The sequence below is a fragment of the Mus musculus genome, chromosome 2 (genome assembly GCF_000001635.26).
Source record: "Mus musculus strain C57BL/6J chromosome 2, GRCm38.p6 C57BL/6J".
In the NCBI taxonomy this organism is placed as follows: Eukaryota; Metazoa; Chordata; class Mammalia; order Rodentia; family Muridae; genus Mus; species Mus musculus.
The window spans coordinates 154,450,693-154,477,833 of NC_000068.7; the positions used below are offsets into that span (position 1 = coordinate 154,450,693).

General features: G+C 41.3%; 1 protein-coding gene across 7 annotated transcripts in view; it reads left to right on the forward strand.

Annotated features, from left to right (window-relative positions):
• The window catches only part of Cbfa2t2 (CBFA2/RUNX1 translocation partner 2), a 103,259-nt gene that overhangs the window by 14,595 nt on the left and 61,523 nt on the right, over positions 1-27,141 (forward strand). The window contains exon 1 of one of the 7 annotated variants that reach the window (XM_006498640.3): positions 9,319-9,664. The exons of the other annotated variants lie outside the window; for them this stretch is intronic. The gene's annotated coding sequence lies outside the window, so the exon portion shown is untranslated. Of the gene's footprint in view, positions 1-9,318; positions 9,665-27,141 lie in introns of those variants that run through there. 7 annotated transcript variants of the gene reach the window in all.

Consider the following 27,141-nt stretch of genomic DNA (forward strand, 5'->3'; position numbering starts at 1 on the left):
CCAGGCTGGCCTCGAACTCAGAAATCTGCCAGCCTCTGCCTCCAGAGAGCTGGGATTAAAGGCGTGCGCCACCACGCCCGGCTCACACTAGCCTTTTATGGTGGTGTTAAAAAAGATCAAAATGGGGCTGGTGAAGTGGCTCGGTGGGTTAGAGCACCCGACTGCTCTTCCGAAGGTCCAGAGTTCAAATCCCAGCAACCACATGGTGGCTCACAACCATCCTTACCGAGATCTGACTCCCTCTTCTGGAGTGTCTGAAGACAGCTACAATGTAATTACATATAGTAAATAAGTAAATCTTTTAAAAAAAAAAGATCAAAATGGTTCTTATTTTATGTTGCAAATTCTTTATCAATTAAGCCATCTCTTCAGAACCGTATTTATTTTTTTAAAAAGGGGGATGTTGTGGAGGTGTGCTTCTGTGTTTGAGGGTTCAGAAGATAGAGAATATCAGGTATCTTGCTTGTATCATGTTCTTTTTCTTAGTCCCTTGAGACATGGTCTCTCACTAAATCAGAGTGAGGCTGGTGACTGGCAGGCCTCAGTGGTCCTTCCGTCTTTGTCCTCAACAGCATGGCCACACCCTGTTTTGTTTTGATTTAGGGTCTGACTATGTAGTCCTGACAGTCCTAGAACTTGATAAGCAGACTAGGCTGGCTTCCATCTTGAAGAGATCCACCTGCTTCTGCCTCATAGAAGCTAGGATTAAAGGCGGGTGTTGCTGGCACATATATGTCTTTAATCCCAGCAGTCAGGCCAGCCTGGTCTGCAGAGGGAGTTCCAGGACTACACAGAGAGACCCTGTCTCAGAAAACAAAACAAACTCTAGGATGAAAGGCCTGTAACATCATGCCCTGCTTTTTCTCATTTTTATGCCCTCTGAATCTTAGGTTACACTGCCATGAGCACCAGGGGACTATATCTTTCAGTTGTTTGTATTCTAACAGTAACCTAGCAAATATCTCATAGGAGATTAAACTAGTCTTGGTTGTGTCAGTAACTTGGTCTCAGTGTAGAAATATGTAAAGTAACAGCTCAGTAAAATTTTGGGATATTTCTTTTTTTCAGTTCTGGGGATCAAATCTAGGGCTTTGTCTGTCATTATTCTCCCTTGGTTTGTTGGGATTGGATCTGGTCTCACTGTGTAGCTCTAGCCAGCCTGCTATTAGCCATGCCGCTTAGGCTGCCTTTTTTTTTTTTTTTTTTAATTTATATAATTTATGTGCATGGATGTTTTGGTTGTATGTCATCATGTGCCTGCCTGGTGTCCTTAGAGTTCAGAAGAGATCCCTTGAATTGGGGTTACAGGTAGTTGTGAGCCAATATGTGGGTGCTATTAAGGGAACCTGGGTCCTCTACTATGCTTTAACTGCTGAGACTAGATACGTAGTGTTTCATTATGTGGTGACTGGAGGCCCAGAGCTGCTGGGACCAAGTAGTCTTTGTTTGTTTGTTTGTTTTTTGAGACAGGGTTTCTCTGTGTAGCCCTGGCTGGCCTGGAACTCAGAAATCTGCCTGCCTCTGCCTTCCAAGTGGCTGGGATTAGAGGTGTGTTCCACCACTGCCTGGCCCGAGTAGTCTTTTCTGTTTCATGCTCTTAGATCTGAGCCACCATGCCTTTTGTCTTTTTTTGGGGGGGGGGTAAAGATTTATTTATTTATTTTATGTATATGAGTACACTGTAGCTGTACAAATGGTTGTGAGCCTTCATGTGGTTGTCAGGAATTGAACTTTAGGACCTCTGCTCGCTGCTGTCTGTCCAGCTCACTCCGGTCAACTCAAACTCACTCAGTCCCTGCTCGCTCCAACCCAAAGGTTGGTTTATTTCTTTCTTTTTTTCTTTCTTTCTTTTTTTTTTTTTTAAGATTTATTTATTATATGTAAGTACACTGTAGCTGTCTTTCAGACACTCCAGATGAGTTACGGATGGTTGCGAGCCACCATGTGGTTGCTGGGATTTGAACTCCGGACCTGCTCTTACCTGCTGAGCCATCTCACCAGCCCATTTATTGGTTTTTCGAGACAGGGTTTCTCTGTTTAGCCCTGGCTGTCCTGGAACTCACTCTGTAGACCAGGCTGGCCTCGAACTCAGAAATCCGCCTGCCTCTGCCTCCCGAGTGCTGGGATTAAAGGTGTGTGCCACCATAACCAGCAGGTTTATGTATTATCATACCTAAGTACACTGTAGCTGTCTTCAGATGAGCCAGAAGAGGGCTCATCTGGGTGTGAGCCACCATGTGGTTGCTGGGATTTGAACTCAGGATCTCTGGAAGAGCAGTCAGTGCTCTTACCTGCTGAGCTATCTGGCCAGTCCCCGCTTTTTGCCTTCTAAAAAGTGTTTATTTACTCATTTATTTGTTTATTTATTTATTACAGGTATGGGTATTTTGCTTTGCATGTGTGTGTCTGTGCACCACATGAGTGCAATGCCCATAGGGGACAGAAGAGGGCATTGGATCCTCTGGAACTGGAGATGCAGCCGGTGTGGGTCCTAGGAAGTGTCCCTAACTGCTGAAATGCTATCCAGCTTCTGGAATCTCTTGTTGGTTTTAGGGAGGATCTTGAATTCCCTGTCCTCTTTGCTGAGTCTCCTGTGTGCTGGGGTGACAGGTGTGCAATAGGATATCTGGCTTTATTATTCATTATATTTCCCTCCTCTCTGTCAATACTTTTCATTCTTGCCTCAAAGTTATGCCCATCTTTCTGTCTCAGTTTTCCAAGTATTGGGATTACAGAGGTGTAATCCACACCTGACTTAATGTTGTTTTTTCCCCATTGGAAATGGGCTTACATAATTGTAGTAGTAAATGAATAGTCAAGGACAAGGTAAAGGACAAACAGAATCACTTTGCTTATCATGCCACTTGTTTGTTTGCCTGTTTATTTATTGGTCTTTCCAGACAGGACTTCTATGTGTAGCCTTGCCTGTCTTGGAACTCACTCTAGATCAGGCTGGGTTTGAACTCACAGAAATCCACCTGCCTCTTTCTCCCTAGCTCTGGAATTAGAGTCATGCATGCATGCCAATTCAAAGTTTATCATGCCTATGCTTGACCCAGTTGTTAGAAACATTATACCGGGCAGTGGTGGCGCACGCCTTTTATCCCAGCACTTGGGAGGCAGAGGCAGGCGGATTTCTGAGTTCAAGGCCAGCCTGGTCTACAGAGTGAGTTCCAGGACAGCCAGGACTACACAGAGACACCCTGTCTCGAAAAACAAACAAACAAACAAATTAAAAAAAAAAAAAAAGAAAGAAACACCATAAAAATTTCTATGGGCCTTCCAGGAAAGTAAAGAATTTTGTTTTATTTTGTTTTGTGTTGTTTGACAGGGATTCTCTGTATAGTCCTAGAATTCAGACCTGCCTGCCTCTCCTAAGTACTAAAAGCACGAGGCACCATGCCTGGGTGAAAGTTGTTGTTGTTATGTGGTTGGTTTGGCTTGGTTTGGTTTTTCACATTTAATAAGAACAAAAGGTTTGGGGTATAGCTCAGTCATTGAGCACTTGATTATCTTGGGTGCTGACACCTTGGTTCAGTCCTTAGAACTGCTTCAAAAAAGATAAATCAAGAACAGAGGTTTAAGGACTGATAGGGTGCAATGTTCTATGAACACTTGTTTGGAAGGAAAGTATGATTTAGCAGTCAAAGATAAGGGATGATGGGAAATGTGTGCAGGCTGATTGGGGCCACAGTTGCAGGTTATAGGTAAGCGTTTTTTAAACAATGGCAAGTGTTGTCATTCAAACCAGAAAACATCTGAGACTATTAACAGTAGATCTTTTTCACTTTGTATTTGAGGATTTTGAAAAGATTTTTATTTATTTATTTTTGGACTATTGCCCCATTATATAAATAACATCTTGCAGATCTACATTTGAAACTGCTTCAATATTCCTTCTGGGCCTTCCTAAATAATGTCTGGAGTTACATTGGACTTGGTGTGTTCCTGTGGGGAACAAAAGCACATGATCACTGAAGCCTGTAGCATAAATGAGAGGCTTGTGCGGGTGGTGTGAAAGGCGCTCTCCCAGCCTCACATGCCTGGGTGGGCAAGCTAAACTAATAGTTCCCAGCAGTTCTGAATCAGACACTGTGGAGCCAAGAGTCTAGCATTTGGAATTCCACTGCCTGTGCTAAGGGCCTGTCTTTTATCCTCCAAACCACCATTTGTTAAATGGCACTGGACCTGTTGACAAGAGGGGGGAGACTGGCAAAGATCAAGTTAAAAGGCAAAAAAAAGTTCAAAGGTAGGAAAATAAGAAGGGTTAGTTATGTCTTCACCTCCCCTTCCCCCACCCCGTCTCTGTCTCTGTCTGTCTCTCTATCTCTCTCTGTAGCTGTAGCCCTGGCTGGCTATTATAGACCCAGGCTGGCCTGGAACTCAGTGATGTCCAGCTTGCCTCCCGGGGTTCAATGGTGTGAGTTACTACACCATGTTTTTCCTCCTCTTCACTTATTTACTTATTTGTTTAATTTTAGTAATTTGTTACAAAGAAACTTCATATCTGAAAGCTGGGTTTGATTGTGCACTCTTTAATCCCAGCACTTGGGAGGCAGAGGCAGGTAGATCTCCTTGAGTTCTAGGCTGGTTTGGTCTACATAGTGAGTTCCAGAACTCTAGAGCTGTGTAGAGAGACCCTGTCTTCCTTCCTTCCTTCCTTCCTTCCTTCCTTCCTTCCTTCCTCTTATTTCTGTCTCTTTCTTTTTTTTTTTCCTTTTTTTTTTTGTGGGGGTGGGGGAGAGCTGTGAATCAAATCTATGAGCATGCTATGGAAAATTCTGAACACAAAAAATAGAACAATGTACTGAATGCCCGTGAACCTATCCGATAGCTGCAGTGAGTGGCAATTCATGAAGAGAAACCCGAACTTTCAGCCTTGGGTTTGGTCTCCATGTTGGGTCATGTTAAATTTGTCATCAGAGCACCGTGTTTAGGCTTTGTAATAAGTGATATGTCACTTAAACTTTCCTTTGGCCAGGGGTGGGAAGTGGGCCTGAGAGAGGGTATCTCTGTGTACCCTTGGCTACCAAAAAACAAAAACAAACCCCAATAAAAAACATCATTTCAAAGCATGTTTGAACCAAGTTTGATTTTCAGTGAGAGGCTTCACGAGGCTGTGTCTGCATCATATGTTTTAGGTGAAATGATCCAGAGCAGCCTTCACATTAGCTTCTATAACAGCTGGCAGGAGGTGGAGAGTGTGGGCGGGCACTGTGAGTAGTATAGTGTACGTTGATGAGATAGTGACTGAGCTAGCTGTTACTGCCCTGTCTTGTGCTGTCCCTTTTTCAAGGAGCAGTTGCTTTCGGTTTTCAGACCTACTGTTTTCTCTGTCTACAGATGATGTGCATTTGGCTTGGTTCCCTGTCTTTTCAGATCCAGCTGTTTCAAATTACATGGGATCCTCAGGGACGGACACTCTTCCTTAGCAAGCAGTGCTGCTTACTGGTGTTCTCTTCTGAAGCCTTTTTTCCTTTGCACACACTTTTGTATATTCTTTGTCTTAAAGAAAAACAGGAGACGTATGGTATGGCCAGGAATGTAGTAGGTAGGTTGGTCGAATGCCTGCTCACCATGCACAAAGCTCAGGATTTGATCTCCAACACCAGCTAAACTGAATGAGGTATTGAGTGCCTGCAGTCAGATTGGAGGACACCCTAGAGGCCAGGTCTCAAAAAAACTTGAAATCGACTTATAATAAATAAATAATATATTTAAAGTGCATAGTGGGTCTGGAGAGGTGCCTCAGTGGTTAAAAGTCTCACTGTGTTATCTGTAGTTGGCTTGGAGTTAGCTATGTTGCTTTATTTGCACCCCCAGCCCCCATTATTTGTATTGTTGTATGTGTATGGGTATCTTGCCTGTATGCATGTCTGTCTGTGCACCACATGCAGTATCCATGGAAGCCAGAACAGGGTGTTGCAGATAGCTATGATCTTTCATGTGGGTGATTGGACTTGAACCCAGATCTTTTGGAAGAGCAGCCAGTGCTCTCAATCACCTCTCAATCCTGTGTTTTGGACTTCTCAAGGTTGCTCTTTAACTCACTATTTAGCTGGTTGACCTTGATTTACTTATTTGCTTGCACCTCCTGAGCCCTAGAATTTACATACAGGTGTCTGTCTTGCCACTCTCCCAGCTCCTTACTCCAGCCTTTGTTTTGGAGTCTTACTGAGCTACTCACCTTGGCCTTGAGCTTGGGATCCTTCTGTCTCACCCAGGTCTCTTTCAGAAGACTTTGATAGATAACTATTTGCTTTCTGATGTGAGGAGTTTGACCATTTCCCCTCCCTTTCAGGGAGGGTGCTGTTCTTGTAAATTAATTGCTTGCTTACTTTTTTTTTAAAAAGATTTATTTATTATTATATCTAAGTACACTGTAGCTGTCTTCAGACACACCAGAAGGGCCTCAGATCTTATTAAGGATGGTTGTGAGCCACCATGTGGTTCCTGGGATTTGAACTCATGACCTTTGGAAGAACTCAGTGCTCTTACCCACTGAGCTATCTCTCCAGCCCAGCTTGCTTGCTTTTAATGGGGAATAGTATTTAAAATCTATACTCTTTGTGATAGAACTACGTAGACCAGGCTGGCCCTAAACTTAGGATGGTCTTCCTGCTTCAGCCTTTTGTCTGTGGCTGGGAATACAGGCATAGTTTGAGAAAACCATCTTTTTCCTTTGTAAATAAATACATATATTATACATTTATTATATTATTCACTCTCCATGGGTTATATAATTCCAAGTTGTCTTTGCAGGTGGTAGTAGCTTGGTGCATGCTATCAAGATTTCTTACTGGGGGCTGGAGAGGATGGTTCAGTGGTTAAGAGTACTTGTTGCTCTTTCAGAGGATCCAGGTTCAATTCTCAGCCTCCATGTGGTGGCTCAGAACTATATGTAAACTCCAGTTCACAAAACACGACCCGCTTCTGATCTCTATAGGCACCAGGTATGAATGTGGTTCACACACTTACACGCAGGCGAAGCGCTCATAAACATTAAAAAAAAATTGCTTTTTTTTTTTTTTTTTTTGGTTTTTTCAAGACATGGTTTCTCTGTATAGCCCTGGCTGTCCTGGAACTCACTCTGTAGACCAGGCTGGCCTCAAACTCAGAAATCCACCTGCCTCTGCCTCCCAAGTGCTGGGATTAAAGGCGTGTGCCACTACCACTACCATGCCCAGCCATTCCTTTTTTTTTTTTTTTTTTGGTTAGAAATCTTGATTCCTTATCAAGTGGTCCTCCTATTAGAGATGCTTGGATGTTTTTATGACTTGGTGGTTAGCATCCTCCAGAGTGGGTAATTTGGGATTACTCCTTGCTTCCTTCTTTCTTCCTTCTCTCTCTCCTGAATTGTTTTGCTAGGATCAGTAAATATTTGTGGGCATCACTGTGTTGCCCATTCTGAGTTTGAACTCATAGGTTAACAAAGTGTTCCTGCTACAGTCTCCCAAGTAGCTGGGAATAAAGGTGTGTGCCCCTGTGTCACACTTGAGAAGCGTCTTGATGACTTTTCTTACTTCATAGTATTGTATAGGTACCACAAAATGACTCTGGATATGAATACAGACATGATGCTGTCACTAGTCACATGTTATATTTTTGTTTCTTTACTTAGTTGTAACACTGAGATAATAATGTCTCCCAATAGGCCGTCCTATAGACGGTTTGCGACAAGTAAGGAAATAAAGGTAGTCCTTGATACTCAGGACTTACAATAAAAATTACTACTGCATCAATTAATATTGATGCTAGTTGCCTCTGGGGGATCTTCTGTTTTTGTAAAACATTGCCAGTCAGAAAATACCAAGTTTATACATTTTATCTATCTAAAGTATAGTAGAAGCTAAAGGAAGGCATATTTGTTTGATTATGTATGTGGAGATCCTAATTTTTAAACATATTTATTTATTTATTTATTTATTTAATAGCTATGAATATACTGTAGCTGTCTTCAGACACACCAGAAGAGGGCATCAGATCTCATTACAGATGGTTGTGAGCCACCATGTGGTTGCTGGGAATTGATCTCAGGACCTCTGGAAAAGCAGTCAGTGCTCTTAACCAACCACTGAGCCATCTCCAGCCTGACATCTTCATTTTTAATGTTTGTTCATGTAAATGTTAATATAAGCTATGTGTTCGTGTAGTATGATCTGGGAAGAAGGCAAGCCCCTCCTTCATTTTATATTTTTATTCTAAAATATTCACAGGAAATTGAAAGAGTGTATAGAGAAGCTCAAGGCCCTTCACCCAGTTTACTCCACAGTGAAATCTTTATTGGGTTTTTAATTTGTTTGTTTGTTTGTTTGTTTTTTTGGTTTTTCGAGACAGAGTTTCTCTGTGTAGCCCTGGCTGTCCTGGAACTCACTCTGTAGACCAGGCTGGCCTCGAATTCAGAAATTTGCCTGCCTCTGCCTCCCAAGTGCTGGGATTAAAATCGTGCGCCACCACGCCCCATGAAATCTTTATAATAACTGGTATATTTCAGTTTTCAGATAACTGTTTTCATGGCCCAGAAATTGATTAAACATTATCTGTATAAGCTGTTGGGAAGTGTCAAGGATTAAACCTTGATGTTGTGTAGTTCTGTCATTTCTCTGGATTCTCAAAATAATTATCTCAAATTTTACTGTAATCTTCATTGTTGAAACTTAGACTAACAGTTCTGAATTTAATAATGGGAACCTTACATTCATATTTACTTGATTTTAAAGCAATTTTTGCATTGTCTTCTTATCTTTGATTTACAGCCGCACCAGAACCGTTGTTGCCTGCATTGTCTTAATTTAATCATGGGCCAGTTTAGTAGAGCACCAAGTCTGGATCTGGGAGGCAGCTTGTGTGAATCATTTACATATATTTCTGCTTATGTTCCCAAAACTAATTTGCAGCTTTTTATTTTTGACCCAATTATACATTCAGAATATGTTTATAATTTATTTTATGAAGGCTTTTGTCTCATATAGGATTTAAAACTAGCCAAAAGAGCAGAAGTTATTAAACAATAGCAGAAACTACACAGTATGTAGGGCTTTAAATGGTGATTGTTCAACGTTTGAATGTCCCTCAAAATGTGAGTCTGTGTGTACATTTATTCCACTAGTGATTTGAATAGATGGGTTTTACACAATATTTTAGCTGTTATTGTCAGTCATAAACAAATTACATGTATTTAACAAGTTAATGTCAGATTGGCCAGGAGCCACTAGGAGGTGTGTACCTAGTGACATCAGCTGGCAAAGCGCCCGCCCTGGTAACCGGAGTGTGGAAGGGTAGTGGAGAGAGAGGAAAAGGGAGGGAGGGAGGGAGGGAGAGAGGGAGAGGGAGAGAGAGAGGGAGAGAGAGACTGAGAGACTGAGAGACTGAGAGACTGAGACTGACTGTATCTGGGGATTCTGGCAAGGTGAAGAGCTGGTCTGTTTGGCAGGACCTTCCCATCTGGGATCCATCTGTGTTTCCCTGGAATGGGACAGGCAGCTCTAGTCAGTGAGAAATCGCAGATGTGAGAGAGCTGACACATGTCCAGCTAATGAAAGGAGGAGGAAGGCTGTCTGCGATTGGGCTTTGAAGATTAGGGGGAGAAAAGAGGCTTTTTAATATCTATTTCAAGTAGATTTGGTATTTTACGAGTCTGGATTTTATAATTTGGACATTCAGGGTAAGTGTACATTTTAATATAGTTTTGGGGATAATAAAGTGTACAATTCTGCCTTTCCAAAGCTTTCTGCTTATCTCAAATTATGTTTATTGATATTTTATCAGAGTTTAGTCTTGGTTTCATTTTGATGATTCATTTAATTTTCTGTCTCTATTTCATTTTTCACTTGCCACCTTTGTATTTTTTTAATAGAAAGCTTAGTTAAAATCAGATGTAGTTCATGAATTCTATAGTTAGAAAAGTAGTCCCACAATTACTTCTTTAAAACTAGTCCATATTAAATAATTCCTGAATATTCTGAGGGAATTTTTTTCCTTAAGTGTGTATAATACCAGTGTTAAAGAGATGACTTCTGCAGGGCTCATTTTCATTGTTAGATTTTACTTTAAAGTAATCAGATTACAACTAAAAGAAATTGTAGCAAAGCTAGTGTCATCTCAGCATTTTATAGCTTGTTATGTTTTGCTCGTATGCTATTTTCTGTGTCCAAAATAGCATGAAGTCTGACTTGAATTGTGAGTTGGACACATACCTCTACCCCTACTTGGAGTTTTTGTCCGTTTATGGTGCCCATTGGCCAAATTCTATAGTGTTTCTTATTTTTGAAAGGCTTCCAAATCAGCCATCTATATATAGGTAGAACCTGAGCTTAGTGCGTAACTGTATAGACGTTATTTCCTAGTTCTCTCATCGTGGGAAAATCTGCTGTTCTGAATCTATTTGGTTTGTTTTGTTACCCCTACTCCTGTTTTTCTTACTTTCTCGACTGGTTCTTACTGTGTATCTATGTACACCAGACTGGCCTCCAATTCACAGAGAACCACCCTCCTCTGTCTCCTCCCTAAAGGCATGTGCCATCACAGCCAGCTGACTCCTGATTTGTGTTGATATTGGGAAAATTTGTCTAGTACCTTTCCAGCACATAGAAGGCATACTGATCAGTTTCAAAAGGTTTTAGAGATTTATTTTTCTGTTGTGGTAAGTGTCTAAACCCTTTCTCCTTTCCCTTCTACCTTGAGCCAAAAATTATCTGGTCTAACTCACATTTTCAAGATGTTATTATTCTTGCTGCACCCACTTTATATATTTATAGTTTATATTTAAAATTTGTTTCATGTATGTGTGTTTTACCTGTATGGCTCTTTGTACCACATGACTGCCTGATGCCTACAGAGGCTAGAAAAGATCTCTTGGAACTGGAATTACAGATGGTTGTCAGCTGTAATGTGGGTGCTGGGAATTGAACCTAGGCCCTATGGAAGAACAACCAGTGTTGCTAACTGCTGAGCCAGTTCTCCAGACCTCCGATCCTTTGTATCTATCTAATGTGCTGTATGTCATCTTTGCTAAACCTTTCCATGACTAAAGTTTGGAAAGCATTCTGGAGCCAGGCATGGTGGCGCACGCCTTTAATCCCAGCACTCCGGAGGCAGAGGCAGGCGGATTTCTGAGTTCGAGGCCAGCCTGGTCTACAGAGTGAGTTCCAGGACAGCCAGGGTTATACAGAGAAACCCTGTCTCGAAAAAAAAGGAAAGCATTCTGAATATACAGTGAAAATGGATTCTCTCTGACCATACCAGAACAGAGCTTTGAAAAGTAAATTTACAGGAGGGAAGTATTGATTCTATTACTTTTAATTGCACCAATTATTTAAAAAAAATGTTTTATGTTTATTTGTCTATTTCTGTGGGTTTTTTCCTACTGTGTGGGTTCCAGGATTCAAAGTCAGTCATATTAGGTGTGGCTGCAAGGGCCTTTACTGAGCCATCTCACTGGTCAGTCAGTACTGTAAATTGTACCTGACTCCCCAAAGATTCTATGAAATGGCAAATGGGAGCTTCAAAAAAATAACTTTAATATCTTTAAGAGTAATTTCTATTCGGTGTGTGTTTCCGCTGCATGTTTGTGCTCTATATGAGAGCCTGGAGTCCATGGTTGTCAAGCTGAGGGCATCAGATCCCCTGGATTGCAGTTACGGATACTGTGTATCCTTCTGTGGGTGCTGGGGCCTCTGGGAGAGCATCCAGTGCTCTTAACTCCTGAGCCATCCCCCTTGTCCCCAGAAGTTTACACTTTGTAAAGTTCTGTAACCTTATATCACCTAGTGTTGTAAGAAAACAGTGTAATGCATTTCTTGGTTTTTTGTTTGTTTATTAAAGACTGGGTCTTACGCACTTAGTATCCCCAGCTGGCTAGAATTTGCTTTGTAAACCTGTCTTGGCCTCTTGCCTCCTGAGTCCTGGGATAGCAGGCATGTGCCTGACTGCAGTGTAGTATATTGTTCCGATTCTTTCAGTTTATCTCCCTTTCCATCAGGTAGGGAAACTTTTAAAATGGATCTTTTTAGAAGTGTTTTTTTTTTTTTTTTTTAATATGTTAAACTGACTGAACTTTGTAGAACAGAGTTGGGGACTTTTGATAGGTACAGTGGACAGCACTTAAGGACCTTTCAGATTATTTGAGAGGCTGTAGTGTTATGTTGAACTTACATGGTTGTCTTTCAGTGAGCAATATTGCACCCTTAGGAACTCTGTTCCTGGGGATGAGTAGGGAGAAAAGAATGTAATGCTGAAAGTATAGTGTAGGTTGTACTCTGAGAGAGCTTAAAAGGAGTTTTTATTATTGCTATATGTCTATTCTAGCAATACTGTTTTTATATTCTAGGGCTTGGGATTGCTTCCAGACCTTGTGGATGCAAAAAAAACCAAAACCAACCAACCAACCAAACAACAACAACAACAACAAAGTGTGTTCTATCAGTGGCTAAGTCCCTAGTTTTCATAAATACTGTGGCCCAGATTTGACATAGAGCTAACTCTGTTTATAACCCAGGCTAGTCTTGAACTAACAGAACTAACAGTAATGGTCCAGTCTTAGCCTCCCAAATGCTGGAATAAGAGGTATACGTTACCACACCTGGCTTATGTGATAATTCATTGGCTGTAAATAAAAGTGTTTAACAGTCTTGGTGAGGTGAGATGAGGCCCTGAGTTCAGTCTTTAGTTGTGGGTGGGGGACCCAGCTAGGACCCAGCAGTTAGAAGACAAAACCAGGGGTGAGGAGTGGCACTTACCATTAATCCCAACACTCCAGGAAGCAGGGACAGGAGTTAGTTCAAACCCAGCTTGGTGTACCTATCAGTTTCAGGACACTTCAGGACTACAAAAAGAGGCACTTATTCCAAACAAATAACAACAAAAACCCAACAAATATTTTACCACCAAGAAATTTTATCTATCTATCTATCTATCTATTTATTTATTTTGGTTTTTTGAGACAGGGTTTCTCTGTATAGCCCTGGCTGTCCTGGAACTCACTTTGTAGACCAGGCTGGCTTCTAACTCAGAAATCCGCCTGCCTCTGCCTCCCGAGTGCTGGGATCAAAGGCGTGCGCAACCACGCCCAGCTTTTCCTTAATATTTTGTGATAGGGTTTAACTGAGGTGTCCAAGCTGGCCATGATGTCACAGCTATTGGGATTTCAGCTGTGTTCCACAGCCAGTGTTGAGATCTGGGAGGCACAGGGGAAGCTGCTGAGACTGGGGCTCCCTGCCAGTGTTTGAATGCCTGCCCCGTCCAGGCAGTTGCTGATGATTTTGAATCTCTCTCCACTTCCCGAATGCTGTGGTTGTAGGTGTGAGTCATCACGCCAGCTTGGAATGTATGATATCGTATGCACTTATATATAATCGCAAGCCAAGTTTTCATCAGTTGAGCCATCTCTCCAGCCCAGACTTTTTAAAGGGTGGAATATAGAGATAAGTTTTAGAAGTTATTACTAACAGAGAGAACGAGATCTTTTGGAGAGAAGGTAGCATTTGATTAGGAAGCCTTGTGTTTTGTTGGGGGGGGGGGGCAGGGACAGATAGAAATGTACTAGTTTCAATCCCCAGCTCCTCCCTGGCTCATACTGCAGTTCCTTAAGTTAAATTTTGTCAAGTGCATCCTTACACTGAGTTAAGTTCTGCCACAGTTTAGATGGAGATGGGGGTCTCATGACCTAGGCTGGTCTTGAACGAACGCACTATGTCGCTGAGGCTGGCTTTTAACTTCTGATCTTCCTGCCTCTACTTCCAGGTGCTGGGATTCCAAGCATGTGCCTCTATGCTCTCTAGTATTAAGGTGCACGTGAGTGCAGGTGCCCAAGGAAGCTAGAGGCTTTGGATCCCCTGCAGCCACTTGGATCTGAGCACAGTTGTTTGCTTATGAGGCATTTACCAGTGTACTTACTTTCATGATTTCTCTTCTTGAACATGTGGGTTATATATTCTAGCAAGTTCCAGTTTAGAAGGTCCTGATATGTGGAGAGTATGTGCATTGATTCCCTCCAACTTCAGATCAATAAATAAAGGATCAGGAGTGGCTTACAGGAAGAAAAAAAATGGCTTGTTAGATAGTCTGACTGGCTGTGATAGACTTCCTAGATGGTTAACTTTTTTTTGTTAAAGATTTAATTTATTATGTATATGAATACACTGTAGCTGTCTTCAGACACACCAGAAGAGGGCATCAGATCATATTACAGATGGTTGTGAGCCACCATGTGGTTGATGGGAACTGAAATCAGAACCTATGGAAATGCAGCCACTTCTCTTAACTACTGAGCCATTTCTCCAGCCCATAGATGGTTAACTTTTAAAAAACTATGTGGTTAGCTAGGCCTGGTAGTGCCTAAAAATAGGCCTATAATACTTCAGACTAATTTTGTGAGTTTTTTTCTCTCTCAAAATAAGTAAAAAAGCATCTATGGATACTGTATAGTGAAAATGGCTGCATTAGGTTCTAGTTTCAAGCCTTAGGGCCACCAAGAAAACAACAGTGTGTTTAGTACCCAGCAACCATAAAGCACACACCCTCAAATTATGTATTGACAGATTTATGCTGGGAGATTGAAAATGCATATGGGATTACTTTTCTAAGCAATCACTGGTGGAAATCTTGTTATCTTTCCATCTTGAGCAGCTTGTTTAGAGATACCTAGCAGAGAAGGGTACAGTTCTGTGTAGAAAATGGACTCATGATACCTGTTGTCACGTCTCATAGCTGGAACTAAAATGTAAGTGGAATATGTGTTTTGCTTTGTTTTGTTTTGTTCATTGGAAACAGGTTCTTATGTAGCCCAAGCTGGTCTCAAACTCTGTGTAGCTAAGGATGATAACTTTGATCTTCTGAGCCTCTTGCTTCACCTCCCAAGCGCTGGGCTTGCAAGCATGTAGCACGGTGCCTAGCTTTAGAACGTGTATTTTAACTTGATTGTATTAAGAAAGATGGAAGGAAGAAAATGAAAATATCATGTGTAGGCTTTAACATTAGGTTAGGTTGTGTAACTACGAACATCGATTATCCTCTAAGCCTCTGTTTCTTCAGCTGTAAAATTACAGTAAAATGAGCTTTAAGCATTAATACTTGCTACATGAATACTTAATAAACATTATCTTCCTGTGTAATATTTCTTTTGCCCTCCCTACGTTGATAACTCACAGTAATGAAAAGCTAATTACAATATGCATGTTTTTTAATATGTCCCCTTTTAGGCTGATGGAACCAGCTCTGCTTCCTTAACTAATTCTTAGTCACAAGAGAGAGAGTTTCAAGAAGAGAATGTATTAGTCTTAAAAACTCAAACCTGTTGCTGAATGGCAAGCTGTCTAGGGACCTTGCCTTACTTTGCTGGTCTAGCTGTGGGGGATGGGCCACTTTGAGGGTGACAGATGTGTCCTCTGCTCCCAGCACCAGGTGCAGCCATTGTTTTAGCTGGTCTCTTCATCCCTCCTGTCTGTTACTCTGCTCTTTGTGGCCCATTGTTTCTGTAGGAAATTAGCATTAAATCCATCTGAAACCCCCATGTCCCTCAACTGCAGGTGACTGTTCCTGGCCCCAGCTGCCACCCTTGCGCTTGATTACTTCCATATGGGGCTGTGCAAAGAAGTAGTAGTCATTTATTGATTGCCACCACAAGCCCCCACCTCAAACATAATAACCTGAAATCTATTAGGCCTCCAGTAGGCTGTAGCTCAATTGGCATTACACTGTGATGAACGTTTTACAAGCAAAATAATTATGTCTTTTTTCTTCTCCCTTAGCCTCTTTCCGAATGTCAGATGGAGAAAACCCTGAGTTATCATAGTGTTGTAATTTGAATGTCTGGAGCTAGATGCTTCTCAGTAGTGGAGCTCTAAGAATTTGGATGGACTTGTCTGGAAAATTTTAGTCACTATTTTAAATATTTCGTACCACACCCATAGTGTTCAAGCAAACCATGGCCTGATAAGTCCTTAGGATAGAGATGGGAAGGGACACAAATTTGCATTACCTGCTTTATTAAATTATTTGGAGTGTTCAGTATGTTGAAAAAGGAGCCTAGTTTAAAAGGCTGGTTGAGGAAAACTATATGCAGAAAGTGTTGGTTAATGCACTCTGGTTGTAGTTTGCCTCAAACCACATAAAATGTTTCATGGCCTAGACTTCTTTATTGTTAAATGTGTGTATTTCATTTTGGGTGTTGTTATAAATTGATTGTAGTAGTATGGTGACACATGCCTGAGAACCCAGTTTTTAAAAGGCAAAAAGATCTCAACTTTGAGGCCACCCCCCACAGTAAGTAAGCTCAAGTCTAGCCTACCAGTCAAAACCTTACCTCAAAACATAAAAAGGTGAATTGGATTTAAAATCCCAAATCCATTTTAAGGACAGTTTTAAGTTGCCTTGGTTTCCTATGGTTATGTTGACTGGTACATTATTTCTTTGCCACCTGTAAAATGAGCCAGTTCAAGCCAAATTAGATTATATTAAAGACAGGTTTATTGGGAAGCTGCTCTCAGTTCACTAGCCCCAAGGACTGAGGCCAGGAAAGTCGCCATGGGGAAGGAGGGATGGGGAGGAAGAGAGAAATAGAAAGGGTGCTTAGACAGAGAGAGGAGACCAGAACGTCTGGGTCATATAGGGCGGAGCCTCTGGGCTGAAAAGTTCAAGGTTGGGGTGTGACAGGTAGGGACTGAGGGATACTGGGAGAGACTAGGTGGCTTTGGTATGTAAAATATGAACCTCAGTCCCTTGTCCCAGGGTCTGAAACCAAACATTGACTTTGTCAAAGTTAAAACCACACCAGTGAAGAGTATCCTAAGACGGGCAGTGGTGGCGCATGCCTTTAATCCCAGCACTTGGGAGGTAGAGGCAGGAAGATTTCTGCGTTTGAGGCCAGCCTGGTCTACAAAGTGAGTTCCAGGACAGCCAGGGCTACACAGAGAAACCCTGTCTCGAAAAACAAACAACAAAACAAAACAAACAAACAAAAAGTATCCTAATATACTGTACAGTGTCACAACCCTGGGAGTCAGCCAATTCGCTGACTTGACTGGTGAGTGTTTAATTTTGCAGCTCAGGTTTTATTATAAAATCTTTAGTTTATAACATCATAAATCAGATTATTTAATATGTCTAATATTTAAAGTGATAGTTTTATTACTTCCAAGTTAGCATATGGGAATATGGAATATAGGGCCATTTCTGTTGAGAATATATCTTTTTACTTTTCTTTTCTATTTCTGAGTTTAAAGAAGTTTAAGGTTTGAAAAACACTGACCAGAACTTTATCTGGCAACTCCTGTGAAGGCAAGCCTCCAGGTAAAGTGGCGTGATTGCATTTAGATTAGGTTAGTGTTAGTGTTTGAATTAGAGTGTTCAGAGAGCTTTGAAATCTGCTTCATCATTTTTCGGTTTTGTTTGTTTGTTGTTTTTTGAGACAGGATCTTACTATGTAGCTCTGTCTGTCACTGTGTGGCCCAAGCTTGCCTTTACTGCACAGATTGTCCTGCCTCTGCCTGGAATGCTGGGGTTAAAAGTACAGATGACCATTCACATGCAGTGTCATCTTTTTGAGCAGAAAGATGAGAAGATGGAAAGAGATAAGTTTGATTAGTGTTTGTTGCTGTGAAGAGACACACGACCAAGGCAATTCTTACAAAAGAAAACATTTAATTGGCCCTTGCTTACAGTTTCAGGGGACTTTTCCATTGTCACCATGTTTGGGAGCATGGTGCCAGAACTTTACAATCCAAAGGCAGAGAGATGCTGGGTCTGGTGTGGACTTTTGAAACCTTAAAGCCCACCCCAGTGGCAAACTTCCTCTAACAAGGCCACACCTCCTAATCCTCCTCAAGCAGTGCTGCTCCCTGTACTCCCTGGTGACCAAGCATTCAAATCTATGGCCTGTGGAGGCCATTTCCCCCCCCCCCCCTTGGAAGTTTTTCTCTGTGTAGCCCTGGCTGTCCTGGAACTCACTCTGTAGACCAGGCTGGCCTCAAACGCAGAAATCTGCCTGCCTCTGCCTACCGAGTGCTGGGATTAAAGGCGTGCACCGTCATGCCCGGCTGTGGAGGCCATTCTTACTCAAGCCAGTGCATCAGGGAAAAAGAAAGTAGCATTTGGGACTGGTTCTTATGCTCATAGAGTGGGGTACATTCATTTGCAGTTTGGAACAAGTTGGAATAGTTTTAAGTTCAGTATTACTGGTGTAGCTAGTTTGAAAAATGAAGTAAGAGGTTTTGTTTTTTAAATTGCATATAAGTTTTGCTTGCATGTATGCCTGTGTACCACTTGTGTACCTGGTGCCCTCAGAGACCAGAAGAGGGTGGTAGGTTTCTGGAACTTGAGTTATAGATGGTTGTTAGCTATTATGTGCATGCTGGGACTGAAACCCAGGCCCTCACGCAGGTCAGCTTGTGCTTTTAGACCTTGAGACATCGCTCCAGTCCCTCACTTTCCTTTTCTCAACTTGTCTGTCTAAAACAACTAAGTGTAACCATGCCTGTAATTATTTCAGTGTGTAGTTGTTAAGAGCTACAGACTTTGCTTATATAACCACAGCTATCAAAAGATTGATACTGCACCATTAAACTAAAAGATCTTACTCCCAAATTTACACAAAGAAAGAAATCTGGGGATTCTTGTAGGATTGGGACAAAACAAACCTGTTTTATGTGGCTGGTCACCCTACTAAAAATGGTATACTACACTTGAGAAGAGATAGGCAGGCAGACAGACAGAGAGCATGAAAGAGTGGTATCAGTAGCTCTAGTACTTGGGAAACAAAGGTTGGTCTGCTTTACAATGAGTTTTAAGAATTTTGAGAGCTGGACAGTTGAGATCCTGTCTCCAGAGAAGAGGGGGTAGAAGGGGCTACTTACTGATGAGTAACATACCTGTCAGTCACAAATGTATTATGCTGCTCTTGCAGAGGACCTGGGTTCAAATCCCAGTAACCACATGGTGGCTCACAACTTTTTGTAATTCCTGTTCCTGGGGATCTGGCATGCATGCATGCCAGATATGGTAGCATAAACCTTTAGACTATTCTAAATTACATTATAGAAATCAGAAGAAAGACTGTTCCAGGGAAGAGTTTAAAGGATGGGAAAAAGTTTGGTATGCTCAAAGAAAAGGAAAAAGCCCAGTATAATTATAATGTTGTGGTGAAGAAATGAGATTGTCTCTGCCACCACCACCACCTAGCATCTAAAATCTTTACAATTTCATATTCTATGTAATTTGGGGGGAGGGGCACCTGTGCTGTGATTAACATGTGGAGGTCAGAGAAGAGTTTTCAGAAGTTCTCTTCCACCAGGTAGCTTCTAGAGGTTGAACCCAGATTGTCAGGTGTTGTGGCAAGAACCTTAACCCAGCCTCTCCAGTTCTTTTTTTTTTTTTTTTTTTTTTTTAAAGATTTATTTATTTATTATATGTAAGTACACTGTAGCTGTCTTCAGACACTCCAGAAGAGGGCATCGGATCTCATTACGGGTGGTTGTGAGCCACCATGTGGTTGCTGGGATTTGAACTTCTGACCTTCGGAAGAGCAGTCGGGTGCTCTTACCCACTGAGCCATCTCACCAGCCCCGCCTCTCCAGTTCTGATCAATTGTTTCAAATATATAATTTATTTTTATTTTATGTTCATTTTAATGTTTTGCCTCAGTGTGACTATGTGTGTCAGAACCCCCAAAACTGGTGTTATAGACAGGTGTGAGCTGCCTTATGGGCATTGGGAATTGAACTTGGATCCTCTGGAAGAGCAGCTGGTACTTTGAATTGCTGATCCATCTTTCCAGCTCTTTATAATTTCTTTTCTTTTTTTTTCTTTTTGGTTTTTCGAGACAGGGTTTCTCTGTATAGCCCTGGCTGTCCTGGAACTCACTCTGTAGACTAGGCTGGCCTCGAACTCAGAAATCCTCCTGCCTCTGCCTCCCAAGTGCTGGGATCAAAGGCGTGCACCACCACGCCTGGCTATAATTTCTTTTTAAAAGAGTTTCTCTTTAAGGCATTCGTGAAAGGTCATCCATCCTTCCCTCTCAAGTCCAGAAGACAACTCTATCTATCTATCTATCTATCTATCTATCTATCTATCTATCTATCTATCTATCTATCTAATCTATCTATCTAATCTATCTATTGAATGTGAGTACACTGTAGCTATCTTCAGATACACCAGAAGAAGGCATCAGATCTCATTACAGATGGTTGTGAGCCACCATGTGGTTGCTGGGAATTGAACACAGGACCTCTGGAAGAGCAGTCAGTGCTCTTAACCACTGAGCCATCTCTCCAGCCCTATAATTTTTTAAAGATTAATTAATTAATTAATTTTTAGATTTATTTATTATATGTAAGTACACTGTAGCTGTCTTCAGACATTCCAGAAGAGGGAGTCAGATCTCATTACAGATGGTTGTGAGCCACCATGTGGTTGCTGGGATTTGAACTCTGGACCTTCAGAAGAACAGTCAGGTGCTCTTACCCACTGAGCCATCTCACCAGCCCAGATTAATTTATTTATGTATTTTATGTATGCACACCAGAAAAGGGCATTAGATCTTGTGGAACTGCATTTGGAGACAGTTGTGAGCCATTATGTGGTTGCTGGGAATTGAACTCAGTAACCCCTGGAAGTCAACCCTTAACTATTGAGCCATCCATCTCTCTAGCCCCAGATCAATTTTTTAATTTTTATTTTACTTCACTTTTTCCCGGGTCACACTATATATCCCGGCTGGCCTGGGATTCACAGAGATCTACTGCCTCTGCTTCCTGAGATCTGGGTTAGAGCCACCACTACCCCTGGCCCATGATTTAAAGTGTGGTGGGTAAATCATTTTGAGCTTTCAAAATGAAGTTAGACAAATAAACTTGGATGCTGTACATATTTTATTAGACAATTGGGATGGCAAAAATATTTCTGGCAACCTCATTTTCATTTTTATCTGTAGGACAAAAAAGTAAACTTTTTTTCTCCCCAGCAGACCATATGGTGTTTGCACAGACTTATGTGACGTAGCTGCATTATTTTTCTTTCAGAATAAAATGCTTTACCTGATGCCAATGCTCTGAGACATTTATTTTCTAGTCATCAGTATGTGCAGCAATTATTCTAGTCATTCTATTTTTTTCTTTGCTTCCCTCACACCTCCTTAGGGTGTCATGTATATTTTAGGCTAGCCTAAAACTTTCTCAAGCTTAGGGCAACCTTGAACTTCTGATCTTCCTCTTTGTACCTTTTGAGCACTAGGATTGTGGTTATGAACCACCACATCACATAATTTTATGGGTTCCTAAGGGTCTAACCTAGGACTTCATGTATTTTAGGGCTAGCACTCTACCAGATAAGCCATTACCAAAGTTCTTAACTGTTTTTGAGATAGTCTCACTCTATGCCCCTGCATGACTTGGACCTTACTATATATATATATATGTGTGTGTGTGTGTGTGTGTGTGTGTGTGTGTGTGTGTGTGTGTGTGTACCAGGCTGGCCTTGAACTCAAGAAGTTCACCTTCCTCAAGATGAGACCTCTATCCCCGGTGATCCAGATTTGATCCATACTACTTAAGCTGCTGCTGGGATTTTTTTTTTTTTTTTTTTTTTTTTTTTTTTGATACAGGGTTTCTCTGTATAGCCTTGGCTGTGCTGGAGCTTGCTCTGTAGACCAGGCTGGCTTTAGCTTTGAACTCACAGAGATCCACTTGTCTCTGCCTCCTGAGTGTTGGGATCAAAGATGTGACCAGCTACCTAAACTTCTCGAGTGCTGGATTATAAGTGTAGGACATCATTCATATATGTATTGTATTTAAAGAATACATTTCAGAACTGAGGAGATAGCTCAGATAGGTGACAGTTAAGTGCAAGGATGAAGTTTACATCCCCAACACCAGTGTCAAAATTGGTATGGTGGCACATAGCTGTAACACTGCAATTGGGCTGTTTTGGGGAGACGGGTGCATTCCTGGAGCTCAGCCAGTCATTCTAGCTAGATTGATGGGCTTCAGGTTCAATAAGAGACCCAAGCTCAAAAAATTAAGATAGAGGGACTGCTGGCAAGATGACTCAGAGGGTAAGAGCGCTGACTGCCCTTCAGAAGGTCCAGAGTTCAAATCCCAGCAACCACATGGTGGCTTAATGAGATCAGATGTCCTCTTCTGGAGCGTCTGAGGACAGCTACAGTGTACTTATTTATAGTAATAAATAAATCTTTTTAAAAAATAGTGCTCTCTTTCTCTCTCTCTCTCTCTTCCCCCCCTCCCTTCCCCTCTCTCTCACCCTTTCTCTTTCTGCCGCCACCTTCCCCCCTTCTCTCTCCCCTTCTCTCTTAACATGTGGAAACAAAAAATAAAATAAAATAAAAATTGCTATAGAGAGCAAATAAGGATGATACTGGATGCCATCTATCTTTTCTCCACACACTTACATCAGTACACATGCTCAACATTGATCGTGCATATATACTTGTATATATACCATGCAGTAAAAGACATGGACATTTCTCAATGGTGTTTCTTTGCATCATCCTTATAGTAGATATCAGAAAGAAATAAGTTCTGGTTTCCTGTCTCAGTCTGAATAAATAACACCTGAGTAAATTCAGTTATTAGTCTATTTCCCATGTTACTTGTCATCTGCTGGAGTTATGCCTCAGTAGAAACAGTACAGAAACTTCTATATTATACTTGCTTAGAATTAGGAAAGTGTTTTAGGATTAAAACTGTATATTAATATTAGATACTCCACTAGGAGCTGTAGTTACTAAAATATAAAGCTCAAACAATTTAGAGAAATAGGCAGAGAAAGAAGTAATTTGTGGGAAAATTCAATTTGAGACATTTCATTGGTTGTTAAGATGTGCTGGAAGAGTGTAAGTGTGGATAGATTTAACTGAAGATGGAACTAGAACATGAAAGAGATCCCAAGACAAGGAAGGCTAGGCATAGTATGCACAACTTTTTTATATGGCAAAGGTTTATTTTGTAATAATTTTTCTTTTTAGATTTTATATGTATGGGTATTTTGCCCACTTCTTATGTCTGTACAATGTGTGAGTTCCTGGTGTCCACAGAGGTCAAAAGAGGGTGTTGGATCCTTTAGGATTGAAATTACAGATAAGTCACCATGTGGTACTGAGAACTAAACTTGGATTCTCTGCAAGAGCAGCAAGTATTCCTAATCAATGAGCCATCTCCTAAGCTCCCAGGGATTTCATTATAATGTAATAGTAGGTATTGGTACTTACATGTTTACTCTCATGGCATAGGTGGCTATTTGCTCTGCCAAAGTGCCCATCTACCTTCCATTTATGTTGTTTGGATTCAGTCCCTGCTATATTATAGCCTCACATTTACATTGTGCTTTTAATCTTGAAAAGCTTTTTACCCTCCTAAAGGCCCCTCGGGGAAGGAAGTAAAAGCCAGGTGTCATATTTTTATCAAAGAGAAAACTGGGACACCATCGTGGTATCTATCACTTCAATTCTTAAGTAAGGTTGTTTTTTATAGCTTGACTGCAGAGAGTGCTTTCCAATAGGAAGAACCTCCTTCGGGTATTTTGTATATCCCTGAATGCTACCTGAGGCTGCCTTACTCAAGTGTCTGGCAAGGCAGGCTCTATGGTTGCTGATCATGGAGCTAACAGCCTGACATCTGTAAGTTGCAGCTGTACCCTTTTGTTCCAGTCTATATTTCTGCCTGCATTTTTGAAGAATCACAGAATCTGGAAGAATGTAAGTTTACCATTCCAAACTTGGAAGTTTGCTCTGTGTGTGGGAGTATTCTGTACTGAATGCTGATCCTGAAATCCCATAGTGGGCACTGTCCTCTCAGTTCATTTATTGCCATCTTCAGTTCATCATCCCTATGCCAGTTTTAGTTTAATGCCAAAATAAGATTGAGCTATCATAAGATAAATTGAGTGGGTGCTAAGTGTGTCACTAAAGTGTCTGCCAAAGACAGTTTTCTCTGATTTTGTTCTTCTATTCCTTAGCCTGTTTTGGCAAACATAACAACCTGGTTATATGTCAGGGCATATGAGCAGGGTTGTTTATTGAACTCCTCTCTTCCCCACTTGAGATGGGCTCTCAATAATTAACCCATGCTGGATCCTCGCCTCCTACTCATGGTGACTTTTTTTTTTTTTTCCACATTCTCCCAAGTGCCATGATTAAAGGTGTGAACCATTATTTCAGGCTGTGTGGTTTATTTATGCTTAAGGGCTAAGATTGTGCCTGATGTACCTCTGGTTGCTTGGTAACCACTGTCTATTCACACCCAACTCTAGGCCCCCTCCTGTTTCTTCCTGATTGCTGGGATTACAGGCATGTACCACTGTGCTAGGTTTATGGACCCCTAGATATTGAACCCAAGACATTGTGAATTAAGCAAGTACTCTACCAACTGAGTCATATTCCACGACTCCTATTTAGTTTGTTTGCTTGTTTTTTCCTTGGTTGTCCTGGACTTTGAACTGTAGGCCAGCCTGGCCTCAGACTCACAGAGATCAGCCTTCCTCTGCCTACAGAGTACTGGGGTTAAAGGTGTGTGCCACCACTGCCTGGCAAGTTTGTTACTATAATTTAAAGCACATCTGTTGCTACTTCTTAAGCAAACCTATTAATTTGCTAAAGTGAGAAGCTTTTTTCATTATCAGTGAGGACATAGCTGGACTTTTAAAAATATAGCTTCAATCTACTTCTAGCTTTCTTTTCTTTTCTCTTCTTTTCTCTTCTTTTCTTTTCTTTCTTCCTTTCTTCCTTTCTTCCTTTCTTCCTTCCTTCCTTTCTTTCTTTCTTTCTTTCTTTCTTTCTTTCTTTCTTTCTTTCTTTCTTTCTTTCTTTCTTTTTTTTGTTTTTTCGAGACAGGGTTTCTCTGTATAGTCCTGGCTGTCCTAGAACTCACTTTGTAGACCAGGCTGGTCTCAAACTCAGAAATCCGCCTGCCTCTGCCTCCCTAGTGCTGAGATTTAAGGTCGTGCGCCACCACGCCCGGCTACAAGATACTTTGTTTTCACAATGGGTCACAACATAAGCATCTGGCCCATTTTGCCAATGTACATGCTACACATGCTTGATCAGCAGCTATGGGGCACTCTTTAGTATCATGTCTGAAAAGTGAATAAAAATCCATATAAAACAAACATTCCAAGTTTCCATGGGAACACAGTAAATGTGACCCCCCATCTCCTAACCTTCCATACAGCATTGGTGCCAACCCTACTCTTACAAAGACATTCCAAACTAACAGTAACTAAGTTAAATGGTCCCCCCACATGCCTTAACACAAGCTAAACTTGCAGTAAAGTGCTACAAGAATGGCATCTACACATTGATCCTAGCAGAAGCACAGGCTGCAGGATGACGGTCCATCCCGCTCTCCTGGGCACAAGACACGGGCAGCGTGCCATCATCTTGCTCCTCCACCTCCGGCGGGAAGCCATGGCTCTGGATCTGCTTCATGAGTTGCCACTTTGGCTGTGACATTACATAGTAGATGTTTGACCTCTGGAACCCATTGAACGTAGAAGCAGCATGGTCTGCATTAGCTATAGACAGCATTTACTCTCATGTTTGTCACTTTGAGCTGTGATCAGTATCTTTTCTCCTAAATTTGTAGTCAGAATGTACAAACCTCATTGAGTCTTATAATTGTCTCCTTTTTTGTTTTATTTTTGAGACAGGATCTCACTATACTCCTGGCTGTTTTGGAGCTTGCTATGTAGATCAGGCTGACGTAGTACTAAGAGATCTGCCTTCCTCAGCCTCCCAAATGCATGTTAAAGGCATGTACTTCTCAATTTAGATTTCTTTTGTTAAAATTCTAAACTTAAGTACAACAAAATTATTACATGTGTGTGTATCCTGAGTATAATTTAACATCCCTGTCCCTTGGTGTTTGTTGGTTTGTTGGTTTGTTTGTTTGTTTGTTTGTTTTATGAGACAAGGTTTCTCTGTGTAGCCCTGGCTGTCCTAGAACTCACTCTGTAGACCAGGCTGGCCTCCAGCTCACAGAGATCTACCTGCCTCTGCCTCCTCAGTGCTGGGGTTAAAGAAAATATATTTTCTAGGACAATTTATGTATCTTTTTATTGACTTTCTATTTTTCCTTCTATACCTTGAGATAAGCTGTTTCCAGGTATTTATTGAAAGAAACCATTGCCATCAGTGTCAGTTTCTTAGCTTTTGTTTTTTCTTTTTTTCTTTTTTGTTTTTCAAGACAGGGTTTCTCTGTACAGTCTTGACTGTCCTGGAACTCACTCTGTAGACCAGGCTGGCCTTAAACTCAAGAGATCAGCCTGCCTTTGCCTCCCAAATGCTGAGATTAAAGGTGCGTGCCACCACTGCCCGGCCAGTGGCAGTTTCTTAAAGAACTTGTGTATTCATTGGTATTGTCCCCCACACCCAGCTTGTTTAGTCTTCGTATTGCAAGCTTTTAGAGTTGCTATAGTGTGCAGTGTCCCATAGACTGGTATGACAACTCCCTGCTTGTAATACCTCGAGCTGTCATCCAAAGAGGCCAAAAACATGGCACTATAGTGCTTTTCCAGATGTCATTCCCTCTGTTTGGATGACTTGGAGCTTAAGAAGGGTGTTTGCACTTGAATAGCAGAAGAAAACTGTTCCTTTGGCATAAGGCCCACCCTGGCAGCATTCTACATTGGCTCTTGATTAGAAGTGAATGCTAGTCAGTCAGGATGTCTGATTATCAGACCCAGCCTTTAAGATGAAATAGGGTACAAAAGCTAAAGGGCGACTTAAATATCTCTGAGATCTAAAAGAAGCCCCTGTCACAGCTGCAGTTCAGAGCCCGAGAGCTTTAAGTATTAATCAAAAAGTGTCTACATATAGAAACTGCTCTTAGAAAGGAGGCAGAGGGATGTGTGGTGGAAACCTTTTTAAAAAATTTTTTTTTATTTATTATGTATTTTCCTCAATTACATTTCCATTGCTATCCCAAAAGTCCCCCATACCCTCCCTAGAAACCTTTTTTTTAACTGCTTTTTAGAAATATAGCAATAAAATACATATATCATATATCCAAATATGGATTACTGGTTCTTTTTTGTTGTTATATTTTAAAGATTTAGTTTATGTGTGTATTTTGCCTGCATGTATGTTACTGCACGAAGTATGTAGTGCCAGTAGAGTCTAGAAGAGGGTATTGAATGCCC